This window comes from Danio rerio, chromosome 19, assembly GCF_052040795.2.
Source record: "Danio rerio strain M-AB ecotype USA chromosome 19, GRCz13ab, whole genome shotgun sequence".
In the NCBI taxonomy this organism is placed as follows: domain Eukaryota; kingdom Metazoa; phylum Chordata; class Actinopteri; order Cypriniformes; family Danionidae; genus Danio; species Danio rerio.
This window is the reverse complement of record NC_141039.2, coordinates 44,100,001-44,112,500: the sequence shown is the minus strand read 5'-3', so window position 1 is coordinate 44,112,500 and position 12,500 is coordinate 44,100,001. Positions and strand designations below refer to the sequence as shown.

Here is a 12,500-nt window from a genome sequence, read left to right as displayed (position 1 = left end):
ACAATTTTTGTAAATTCAACCAATTAATAGTTCCTTTATTGAGCACATTTAAAGGAAGATTTGTAACATTTTACGTGATCCTATTTCTCATTTTATTTAAATCTTAAGGGCAAATGTTTGATTACAAATTTAGAAACGTACAATAATTATGATTAATAAATGATAAAAAAAACACTTGTCAAAAGCTATTAATTACCAGTCAAACATAAAAATAAAATGCAATTAACACTACTTCACTGAAAAAAATGGTTTACTTGAAAGAGTTGCAAACATTTTATATCGGCTGAATTTAAACAAAGCTAGTTGAGCATTGCTAAATTGAATTTGTCTGTTTCAATTCACCCCATATAAATTGTTTGCATCCACTTACCTTATTTTTTTCAGTGTTTCAAAATCGTAACTTTCTTACAATGCTGTTATTTCATGCATCCCCATGGAGTGTAAATACTGTTCATACCAGACACAAATAAATCAAGATATTTGTGCGTAAACAGACGTGTAAACTATTTGAGTTTACTCATTTCATTCACGCATCAAATTAACTTCACAATAGACATAAATCTGTGTCATTGCACTCTAGTTCCGTTGCTAAATGGCTAACATGGATTTTATTGAGAGAGTAGCTGTGTTTGTGTGCTTTAGGAAGACTGAAAAACAGATTAGATTCATTCGGCGTCGTGTCCGAGTTAATGCTAACCATTTAGCAACGGAGCTAGAGTGCGATGATCCAAATCCATGTCTATTGGGATGTGAATTTGATACACTTTATTCGCACATAAAATTGACTTTACAATAGACGTGGATCCGCATTAACTTCATTCGCACATCAAATTCACTTCACAATAGACATGGATTCGCATCGTCGCACTCTAGCTTCATTGCTAAATGGCTAACACTGATTTTATTGATAGAATAGCTGTTTATGTGCTTTAGGAAGGCTGTAAAACAGCGTATATTAATTTGTGCTGTGTCTGAGTCCATGTTAGCCATTTAGCAAAGAAGCGGGAGTGCGATGATGCAAATCCACATCTATTGTGAAATAAATTTAATACACTTCATTCGCACGTCAAAGCCGCTTCATTCATGCGTCAAATTCACTCCACAATAGACGTGGATTCGCATGGACTTTATTCGTGCGTCAAATTCACTTCACAATAGAGGTCAAAATCATAGCTTCATTGCTAAATGGCTAACATGGATTTTATTGAGAGAGTAACTGTGTTTATGTGCTTTAGGAAGGCTGAAAAACAGCGCAGATTCGTTCGGCACTGTGTCTGAGTCCATGTTAGTCATTTAGCAACGTAGCTAGAGTGTGATGATGTGAATCCACGTCTATTGTGAAGTAAATTAGATGCACTCATTCGCGCGTCAAATTCGATTATCAATAGATGTGGATTCGCATCATCGCACTCTCGCTTCATTGCTAAATGGCTAACATGGATTTTATTGAGAGCATAGCTTTGTTTATGTGCTTTAGAGAAGCTGAAAAAAAGAGTAGATTTGTTCAACGTCGTGTCTAAGTCCATGTTAGCAACGTAGCTAGAGTGCGACGATGTGAATCCACGTTTGTGAAGTGAATTGGATATGCTTCATTTGCACGTCAAATTCACTTCACAATAGACTTGGATTTGCATCATCGCACTCTAGCTTTTTTGCTAAATGGCTAGCATGGATTTTCTTGAGGGAATAGCTGCATTTCAGTGCTTTAGGATGGCTGAGAAATAACGTAGATTTATTCGGCGCCATGTCCGCATTGTACATGCATTCCCCATTCCACATGTTACTTATTTCTGAGATTCGCAACCATAACTTCAAACCACAAATCAAGTACAAATCAAAACATTCCTTTAAGCATCTGCCTGGCTAATTTCACGATGATGTCAATGGAAATGTTTGGGGTAATGATGTTGTTCATTACACCCTGCTTTTATAAAGCCAAAAGACATGTGGCCATATTGTTTCCAAAACCCATAAGCCTTATCTGGGGAAAGGGCACACTGCAGCCCCTAGCTTACCCAAGAGCCAATGAATCAACCCCTTTTGGACCTGACAGTTTGGTCCTGAGGGTCTTTTTTTAAACCCACTATCACACAAACACCAAAAATCCAACATTTCCTCCTCGTTTCACCTGGCTTTAAAGCAGCAGTGAAGGTGCGTTGAAGGGTAGGAGATCAATGAGAGGACATCTGAGTGTCAATGCCCCGCTTTGCCTCTCAGGACTGTCGCAGTGAGGGTTCGTTTTACAAAACTAGCACAACTTCGGTCCACATCATCATATTGCACTGCCGTAAATCTCATGGCGCGTGTTTACAGAGCAAGTCGTTTTGTTGTGTCTACTCAAACCGTTTGCCAAAGGGGCACTGCTAATTCCAAACACTACCTTTTCTGACCATTCAGCAGGCTTGAAAGCCCGCCAAGTCAAGTACTCTTTCTGATCCAAGAGTCAATATCCAGTTCTAAATGCGATTTCTCTCTGAGATTTCTTCAATGGGACGATCTTTTATTGTAGACCATCCCATGATTGAACTGAGGTTGAGTTAAACGAGAAATAACACAATATCTATATTCAGCTGTCTCTGTATTTAAAATTCCCCTATAAAACACATAATCAACCAAAAAAGAGCATTTGACCACCTTAATATGACTTTTTATATTCTGCAGAAGATCACTGTTAAAAGTATCAACTTCCATACCAATCAGAACTGAGATTTTAATTGTCTAATTCTCACTAACATGTAAGTGCTTTCTTAAACACCGCTGATTGGCCATTGGGATCACATGCTCAACAGAAATGACTGCAATTGGACGTAAAGGTTATCAGTTTACTACTGTTTATAGAGTACAAACAAAGTGGTCCCGAACTTAAAACCTGACAACACTACTGCAGAATACACTTCTTTTTTTTTTTTAATCCTGACAAGTTTTTAAAATGTTTTTCCCCAGAGAATGAAGTCTCATTGCTATCAATAGTTTCTATATTGGTATCAACGGTTGCACAAAGAACCTTTAAAATACATTAAACTATATAATAGGGCTGCAAAAAATATCGTTTAAGCATCAATATCACAATGTGATCATTGGCAAAAGTCACATCGTGACCATAAGCAATGTTGAGTCTGGATTATAATTCATCATTTGCATGTGTTTTTGATGCCTGTCAATGTAGGCATAATAAATTGTACCATTTGTAACTTCAACAACGATAAATTTTATTGAATTATTTTTAATTTTATTATTCAGTTACTGTACTTGAATACTGTTAGCCTCGGGGTAATAATAAAACACTTTATTTTAATTGCGTCTTTGTCTTGATTGTATTTATAGATTGTTATGCGTGAAAATACTTCCAACATGCAAATACAGAAATGCACTCCAAATAGCAGACTACATTGAAAATGTGTCGGTGGTCCCCAAAAAGTTTTTAGACTGTTTATTAAGAATTTATGGAGATGCACTCCCACTGCAGAATCATCCCAATCGATCTAGCATACATTTTTTCCAAATAGAGATTTTCAGATTATCTAGGGCCGGGCGATATGGCAAACATGCAATCTCGATTAATTATTTTCCATATTGAACGATAATGATTTATGTATATTTCGATATCAGTTGCTAATGCTTCCACATTTAAAAGAGTACCCCAACAATGACTGAAGATACAAAAATGAGAGGGTCCAATAAATAGCATAACCTGATTTAATGTTTAGCGGCAGAAAATTCAATGCATTTCTAATATCAACACACTTCTAGATTCCCATTGTTGTATACTTCTGCAGTGCGATTGGCTTTAAAAAGTCCAGAGCTTATCACTGTTATCGACATAAATTTTATCATGATTCGATCGAATATTGTGTACTTTATCTGGTAAAAATTGTATTGATATCGTAAAAGAATGATAGATTTTTCCAATATTGTGCAGCCTAACTATATAATTTTTTCAGATTATTAAAATGCATTCCAAGAAAAAAAAGTGTTCTGTAAAAAAAACTGTTTACTAAAAGCTTTATTGAGAAACTCCAATAACTACCATTCTATTGCATCACTGAAGAACTCTCTTTATTTTGAGTGTTTTAATGGAAATGCTTTTCTTATTTGTAATAGAGAAACTCTTAAAATAAAGAGCATTGCGGTGATGCAGTCTGACTACCATTTCAAGATCCTCAAAGAACCTTTTAGTGTTGTTTACACAACCATTTTTTGCTCTTAGGATGAAGAGTGTTTTAATAATCTGAAAAACATTTTACCATTATATAGTTACTTGTGTGCATTCCAATGTTTCAGTGAACCAATGTGGCCAAATGAGAAATTTTACATTTAAAATAGAGCTGCACAATATAATTTGTCCATCGATATCGCAATGTGATCACAATAGTCACATCGCAGGATTTGCAATGTTGAGTTTGTACTATAATTTAATCATTTGCATGTGTTTTTGATTCCTGTGATTGTGTAATGATTTTAAAAACATTCAGGTATAAGAAATTGTACCATTTGTGACCTTAACTTTGGATTAATTTTATTAAATTATTTGTAACATTCAGTTACTGTAGTTGAATACTGTTAAGCCGCCTTTCCACTGCACACGATGTTTGGACACGACTGTCAAAATACGCCACCTTGTGGCAGTCGCACAGAATTTTCAGTGTTGTCGTGAACCATAGATGACAAACTGATTCTCGCGGTGTCCGAAATAAAGTGCAAAAATCCTACATGCGTTCACCATGGTTGAATGAATAAATAAATGAATAGTAGAAACTCATAAACCGCTACAAATTTTGGAGGGAATGTGGAGACAACTTAAATATTTTTAATTACTCATTTATGAATAGATTTTTTTTTTAATATAGACTTTTTTCTGATTCCAAAAATAATGAAAAAACTCTTGGTCCTGCTTGGACAACACTAGAATAACATCACATCCGGCTGGCTGTTCTAATATGGTCTAATCGCAGGAGTTCAAATATTACCTGCAGGTCAAATCGGATCTAAATTTTCCGCATACAGAGATGATCGGAACTACACGCAGCTCCCAGACTACTCTCCATTGGAAATTAATGACTTCAGCTCTGGCGCTCGCGTTTGTCATGTACAGTGAAAAGGCGGCTTTAGCGTTTATAGATAGTCATGCATAAAAATACAACACATGCAAATACAGAAATGCACTACAAATAGCACAAACAACAATGAAAATGTGTCAGGGCACCCCAAAAGTTTTTTAGATTGTTTATTAGATTTTATGGGGATGCAAATGTATCGCAATATACATCGCAAAATAAAAAAATAGAGTAATTAAATTTTTCCAATATCGTGCAGCCGTAATTTAAAACTATACCGAAATTTAAATCAAAACACCTTTGCCCTGAATGAACACTGACCTTCACTGACATTACATGGAGCTAAAGAAACTAGGGATGCACCGATGCCAATACTTGGATTGGATATCGGTTCGATAGCGCATATTTTTGCTGGATTGGGTATCGGCTATCTGGTACCAATCCAAATCTGATCTTGCACGTGCACTATATTCTGTGTTCATGAGCGAACTAAGCAGTGAAGTTAGCCTATTGTAAAGGCTGATTCATACTTCTGCGTCAAACGCCAGCGTATGCTAAAGTGCTGACGCATAGCCCTTCGCCGTGGCCGTCGCTGACGTGCACCTCTCAAAAAATGTAACTACACGTTGCAATGATGCGTAGCGCAAGCTCTGTGATTGGTCGGCTTGGTAGCGCTGACGAGTCTGGGCGGGACCGAGAGCCGCATGAATGGTGCGAGCCTGATGGAGCGATTGTTTACAAGTGTGGAGTCCCGTGAAGGAGCTCCGGATGGAAAGTTTTGTTTTGTGTTTACCTCATAGTTAAAGTTGTTGCACGTCCGCCGGTTCCTGCCTCAAAATGAGCGAGTTTGAGCAACTTGTACATCCCGGAATTGTTCAGGAAATACAAAACAGCATCGAAGAAACTCGACACAGCGGAACATTAACACCTCACTGCCAATTAGAGTTTCGGAAGTGTTAATGCAGACCAACAGAGACAGCGCGCAGAAGTATAAATGCACAGCTACGCGCGCTGCCTGCACCGTGGGTTACGCCGGTCACTTGACGCAGAAGTATAAACCAGGCTTAAGGCACTAGAAAGTTGTCATGTAGGCCTACTACATGCCAAATGTTCTGAAGCCATTCTATAGTTTAATGTGAAGTACAGACGAATATTCAAGTGCTTAAATTCATGTTCAGTTCAGCGCATCCCACTGCTGCACCAGTCGATCATTCTCCATTCATTCACAATTTAAACTGCGTGTCGCGTTCATGACAACACAAGCAACTTTCTCCAAGACCATTTGTTCCTGTTAGTTAAGTGGTTCTCAAACTTTTTTCATCAAGTACCACCTCAGAAAAAAAATAGTTTCTCTAAGTACCACCAAAATGAGCAGTATTGAAATATACAGTAGCGTAGTACGCCCAGTAAAGCAGCTGCAACTCTGCACAGTTAAAAAACGTGGCAGATTACCCCAGAAATATAGGCTATATGTCATATGATATGCATAATTTTTGATAAATTTAAAAAGTGTGTTGCATATACATATTGCATTCATCCGCGTACCACTAGAAGGAAGCCTGTGTACCAGTAGTGGTACACGTACCACAGTTTGAGAACCACTGTGTTAGTTTAAATCATATCATCCCAAATCACTAAATCAAGGAATTTATCTACAAATAAGTTGTTGACATTTTTTTCTTCAGCTGAACACACACAAAAAAACATGTTTTGAAGAATGTGGTCCACCACTGACTTAAAGATTTTTAGGGATGTACCGATCCCAATACTTGGATCGGATATCGGTTTGATACTGCATATTTTTGCTGGATCGAGTATCGGATAGCTGCTACCGATCTTGTGCTGTATTCTGTGTTTATAAGCCAACAAAAGCCATGAAGGTAGCCTATTATAAGGCACTAGAAAGTTGTCATGTAGGCCTACTACATCTTAAATGTTCTGAAGCCATTCTATAGTTTAATGTGAAGCACAGATGAATATTTACGAGGTTAAATTCATGTTCAGTAACAGTTCAGCGCTTTCCTCCACTGCACCTGTCAATCATTCTCCATTCATTCACAATTCAAACTGTGTGTCGCGTTCATGACAACACAAAAAAAACTTTCTTTAAGACTATTTGTTCCTGTTAGTTTAAATCATATCATCCAAAAATAATACCATTTACCTACAAATAAGTTGTTGACCTTTTTTTTTTTTTTTTGCTGTAAACACACAAAAAAAAGATGTTTTGAATAATGTGATCCACACTGATCTGCATATTTTAAGTGTGTGTTCAGCAGAAGAACAAAACTCATACAAGCATTGGAAAAAACTGGTTATATCATCACAAAATGTAAATTTTGTGTGAATTATCTCGTCAAATCTAACAAATATACATTAATATAGCCTTATATTACAGAAAAAAAGCATGCATTCAGCAAGGGAAAGCCAGTGTTTTGTTAAAGCACCTGTTCTAGCATAAGATCTGTTGTGCAGCAGGTCTAGGCAGAACAGGTACTCAAACAGCTACCTCTAAACCGTGACAGATCTATGATGAAATCTACATTGATAACTTGAGTCTTTGCTCAGCTCAGTGTACTCCATCTTATCACCTGGCACCGCACTTCACAGGTTTCGTGGGCTTAACAAAACCAGACAGTCACTAGCAATAAGGTGCCCATGCACCATGGAAATTAAAGAGAACAAACTGCATAAAATCCCTTCACAGGCGATGGCCATAAGCTCGGGCGCGCCGACTAAAGTGATGAATAGTCCAAAAAAAGGTAGAAAAATAAATACCACGCTGCCAAGTATCTTCCGCCTGAGGGGGAGGAGGGGGAACGGTCCACACAAAATGCCTTTGAGCAAAACAGTCAATAAGAACATTGTTTGGACCCCTCTTGAGGATGTAACACTAGTGGGGCGCCCCTCACAGTATGCAGCAGCCTTTTTTCGAAATTAGCAGAAAACACTCCAATTGGCGCTTATTTGATGTGCTACTTGCTAAAAAAAATATTTCTGCTTCACAGTTCTGTTGTTTACACAGATTACTTGCATCAGACGTTAGTGCGATTTGGATTTCACCAGGGTAATTCTCGGAGAAGTACGTGTTCGGTGACTTCTGAACGGACCTTTTTCTCTCTGAACAATAACCATAAGTGGCTTTAATAACAGTAGGTGCAGAGCTTTCTCTCTTGCCACTTGTCAAACTGGGAAAATCTCATATATGCTATGAAAATATCTCGGAACTTAAATGATTTCTAGAAGTTAAAAGGTGCACCAGGTAATGCTTTTGTTTACATTTATCTAGCTGTAAAAAAGTGGCTTTAAAGCTATGTTGACAACTGAACTGGTGTACGACGCTTATATCCAAGCTGTCACTTTATTTGCGTCTCTCTCAGCCTTATACGATACGGCCATATAATGATTATTATTTTTGAATTCAGACTATTAATAGCAGACTTTTTTTGCATAGGGATTTGAAAGTCTTTGTTAAACAGTTACACTTCATGATCTAAACCAGCTGTGAGGAGAATCGCATCAAAAACTTTGACTTAAAGCAAAATACGAAAGGTACATTCGTCGCATTAATGAGGAAGATCAATGCAGCTTGATTCTATGAAGCACTGTGAAAGACAATCCAAATAAAATCTATTGATAATTACAATCGATTATTGCAAAATATGCTTATATATACGTACAGATATTACAACATGATCGTGAGAGTGTAGGGGAAACGGACTGTCATTGGCTGTTTCATTAAAGTTCTTTTGCCTTGTATATTCTCTGATTAGGGGGGATTTCTTTGTAGAATCATGGGTAATGTAGTTTTAAACAGAATTCATCCTGTCAAATGTGATTTTTTTTAAATCAGTTGAAATAATGTAGACTGGTGGCTTCAGCAAATGCACTTCTACTGATTCACAACCTCACAGATCACAATAGGTTGGTCTTTAAATTTGAGTTGAGGTCACAAATCACTTCTGTGGAGAAAATGAATGGGATTTTTACATTGGGAACCCAACGGTTTGGCTGCATTGCATGACACAGCAGGTCACATGATCTCAACATGGCAGCACACATGAGTGGTGGACCCAATCCACATAGTGCACTTTTATTTTTAAATATAAAACTTTTTGGAAATGTTCAAAAAATGTGTTTAAAATACTTTGGGGAGGTAAAGAAACATGAATTTGCCAAAATAAGTTATGTCAAGTCAAGTGCACTTTTACTTAAAAATATGTGCAAAAAGTCTCCAAAAACAAACTACTGTCATCTAGCAACATAATGCCCATGAAAAAAAAAAATCTTCAGGGGCCAAACTCTGCAAAGCAGATTGCTAGAGTAAGCCTCTGACTATATAAAGCCTATAAAGTAAACCCTGTCTCACTTTGGACGTGTCTGCAGAGAACGAATAACAGAGCGCATATATCATTGATCAGAGTTTCTTTCTAAACGTCATCTCCCCCCGATTATCAGTGACTCCCTGTTGGCTTCGATCAATACCTGCATTCACGCTGGAATTAGATTTCACTCTTACGTCTGTCAAGTGTTGGGCAGCCATTTGCGTGCATATGGAGCAAGTTGAGAGAACGTCCTCACTTACGTAAATGGCTGATGCATTTTCGACATCTTTTTTTTCTAATTGTACAGGCTCACCGTACACCATCCGTGTGCCCTCGGCACAGTAGAGTGAAAGCCCGCTCCCCAGAACAGCTCCAAAACACTCACTAAACAGCCCGTTTCGCCTGATATAACGGGAATACGAGCGTTAGGTGCATTTAGATGGCGCTGTATTTGTGTATATGTTGTTTTTTGTTCATTGTGTCTGAGCTGCTACTGCACTACTGTAGCTACAGCCGGGAGGACGCGAGGCTTTCTCCGCCAATCTGGGTTAACCCCTAGAGACACCAGATGAAACAATGAAAGCCGTTTCACACATTTAAAATACCGCTTTGGCTAGTAAACTTGTCAAAGTTGCCTGCTAAATGTGACGGGCTTTTAGCGGAATCGCTCTTGAAATAGCCGCTCGATGTGCGATACGCCACGGCGCAATCCCGAGCTCATTTTAATAGTATTAGCCAAGCCACTTTAAACTGCTGCGTGTTTGCTTTCCACGCAAAATCCGCTATGCTATTGTCTGGCTGCTCAGCAGCCTCCTTCAAAACCCCTATTCGCAGTTTAACCCATTCATCCACGCCGAATTACAGCCCATTCGCGTGTGGATACGGTTATAAACCGTATAGCTCGAGTATTCCCCAATCCGATCGGATACCGGCTAGGCCGCGCGTCAATCCCCGGACTCACCTGACTCGCCTTTACCCTTCAGGTTCCTCTGGCTCCGGGTTCACTCTCCGATCCTGAAGCGCTGCTGTAGCTCTTCACGACCAGTCCCCGGCACCGGCAGGCAACACAAAAGCGCTGATTGGGCCTCGGCGAGCGCTCATCCCCTTGGTCTCTGCCCAGACAGACGGGTTATTGGTCGGCGGCTGTGTCGGAGACGCGCCCCTATTAAGGTGTATGTTGTTGTCTGTGTCTGGAGGGGAGGGGACAAGAAGCTCTGAAATGATGGGAACTAAATGGGTTGTTATGCGCGTCGTGTCGGCAGCGCAAGGCGAGCTTACTACACTGACAGATAAATTGTGGACAGCCATATTAACTCGCTCTTCTTTCCGATCGACTGGAGCATTTTGAGGACCGCTGTGGTGTGAAATCGCGCCGATCGCCTGCAACATTTGGACATTCTTCCAGACGTTTTCAAAACTTGCAGAGCAGCGAAACAGACCGTAGTACTTTCTCGCAGCGACAGATTTGTTGTTTTAATGGTTGATTTTAGGCCGCGTACGTGGACTGGAGGGATTCGGGCGAGATTTGATTTGCCATTGTCTGAAGCATCGTGGAAATGATTTATTTAAACAAATACCGAAACCATCCTAATTAGTCAGGATTATGTTGCAAGCATTGAAATGTATGATCGTGATTTATTCCTGTTCCAATTCAATCATAATAATCAATAAAAGATTGTTTTTTTTGTATTTAGATTTATTTATTTTTCTAAAATGTATATTGCAATGCATATTAGATGTAATTATTATATTATAGTATACTTTGTTTTAAGATATCGCACGATGCGAAATTCACTTTAAACACATTATTTATAGATTTGTTTATCTTATTAAATGATCTTTCAAAAATGTTTTACATTTTACCTAAAATGATGTTATTGCCATAACCGGTGATCAATAAATGTCACCCAGTTTATATAGTCAACAGTATAACAGCAATAATGCATGTGCGTTTACATGCTCAGTGAATTAGTCGTGGCTCTTACAAGGTTAAAACCTTCTGGTGACCAGCTCAAATTTTTTTTTTCAGTGCCACACCACCCACAACTTGTCGGCATGCTTCCAAAAAGACGAGTTAAATGTCAATGCTTTGCAGTAGCCTAGTTGGGATTTATAGATGCATACCAAACATCTTCATAACAATAGATTGAAGATAAAACTCAGGTGGAGATTTGATCATTTGTATGATTAAGAAAATACAAAATCTAAATGTAAAAATATTAAATAAGATATTATGTTAATGATAATAATGTATAACTCTTAGATTCGTTTTAAAACACTCCAACTATTATTCTAACAGTTTCAATAATGCAACAATTTCAAAATATTTGTATTTTTAGGAAAACAATGTGTGGCAGCCTACAGTATGATGACACAGTGATTAAGCAATCTACCACAGATAATAAACATCTTAAAAATATAGTGATATCAGCATGCCAAGCAGTCTCCTACAGCAAAATACATATTATTTGCATTGCACTTGAGATAATCCTGTATCCGTCTTTCTCTTGCTCTCATTTATTTTTATATTCGACTCAGTGATGGGGCAGTAGCACACACTGAATGAACAATACGATTCTCTTGACCTACTTACACATGCATGCATTGTTGCAGCCCACAACACTAAGAGTGCAACAAAGGTGCGAAACACTTCAACAAAATTTTTACGAAGAGAACATAAAAGTCTTTTTTTGCTTGCACGTGTATATACAGTAACATAAGAGCCGTGAAATGAATGTTGCATGCAGCGTTTCTTCATCCGGGTATTGTTTACACTCACTGTATGATAGCCTACTGTATCTCGTCATATACTGTAGACTCTATATGGGACCGCAGCGGCTTTGTCCCGTCAGTCGCTCTCCGGTGAACGGGAGATGTCTCCGTGTTACAAAGCAGAGGAGATTAGTGACATATCGCAACATTTGTCCACCATAAACCCGCGTAGCGTTTTAACTGGAGCTGGTATGTATTGATGTTCACATAGAACTCTTTTATTGTTTGTCAACACTGAGGCTGAGACCTCTAGCGGCGGCTCGAGTTGTTTACGGCAGATATACAAGGCACGAGCTCAGTGACTCACTGCAATATGGAGTGCATTAATAACTCACTTCTGTCTACACCT

General features: G+C 38.4%; 1 protein-coding gene and 1 long non-coding RNA gene across 6 annotated transcripts in view; one reads left to right on the top strand and one right to left on the bottom strand.

The window, feature by feature from the left end:
- The window catches only part of gatad2b (GATA zinc finger domain containing 2B), a 90,534-nt gene extending 80,081 nt beyond the window's left edge, over positions 1-10,453 (bottom strand). For all 5 annotated transcript variants that reach the window (XR_015945220.1, XR_015945219.1, XR_015516024.2 and 2 more), the window contains exon 1: positions 10,341-10,453. The gene's annotated coding sequence lies outside the window, so the exon portion shown is untranslated. The remainder of the gene's footprint in view (positions 1-10,340) is intronic.
- LOC148679836 (uncharacterized) lies at positions 2,910-10,451 on the top strand. The gene is made up of 2 exons (XR_015945454.1): positions 2,910-6,353; positions 6,665-10,451. It is a non-coding gene; the product is annotated as an uncharacterized LOC148679836 (long non-coding RNA).
- Positions 10,454-12,500: the final 2,047 nt, after the last annotated feature.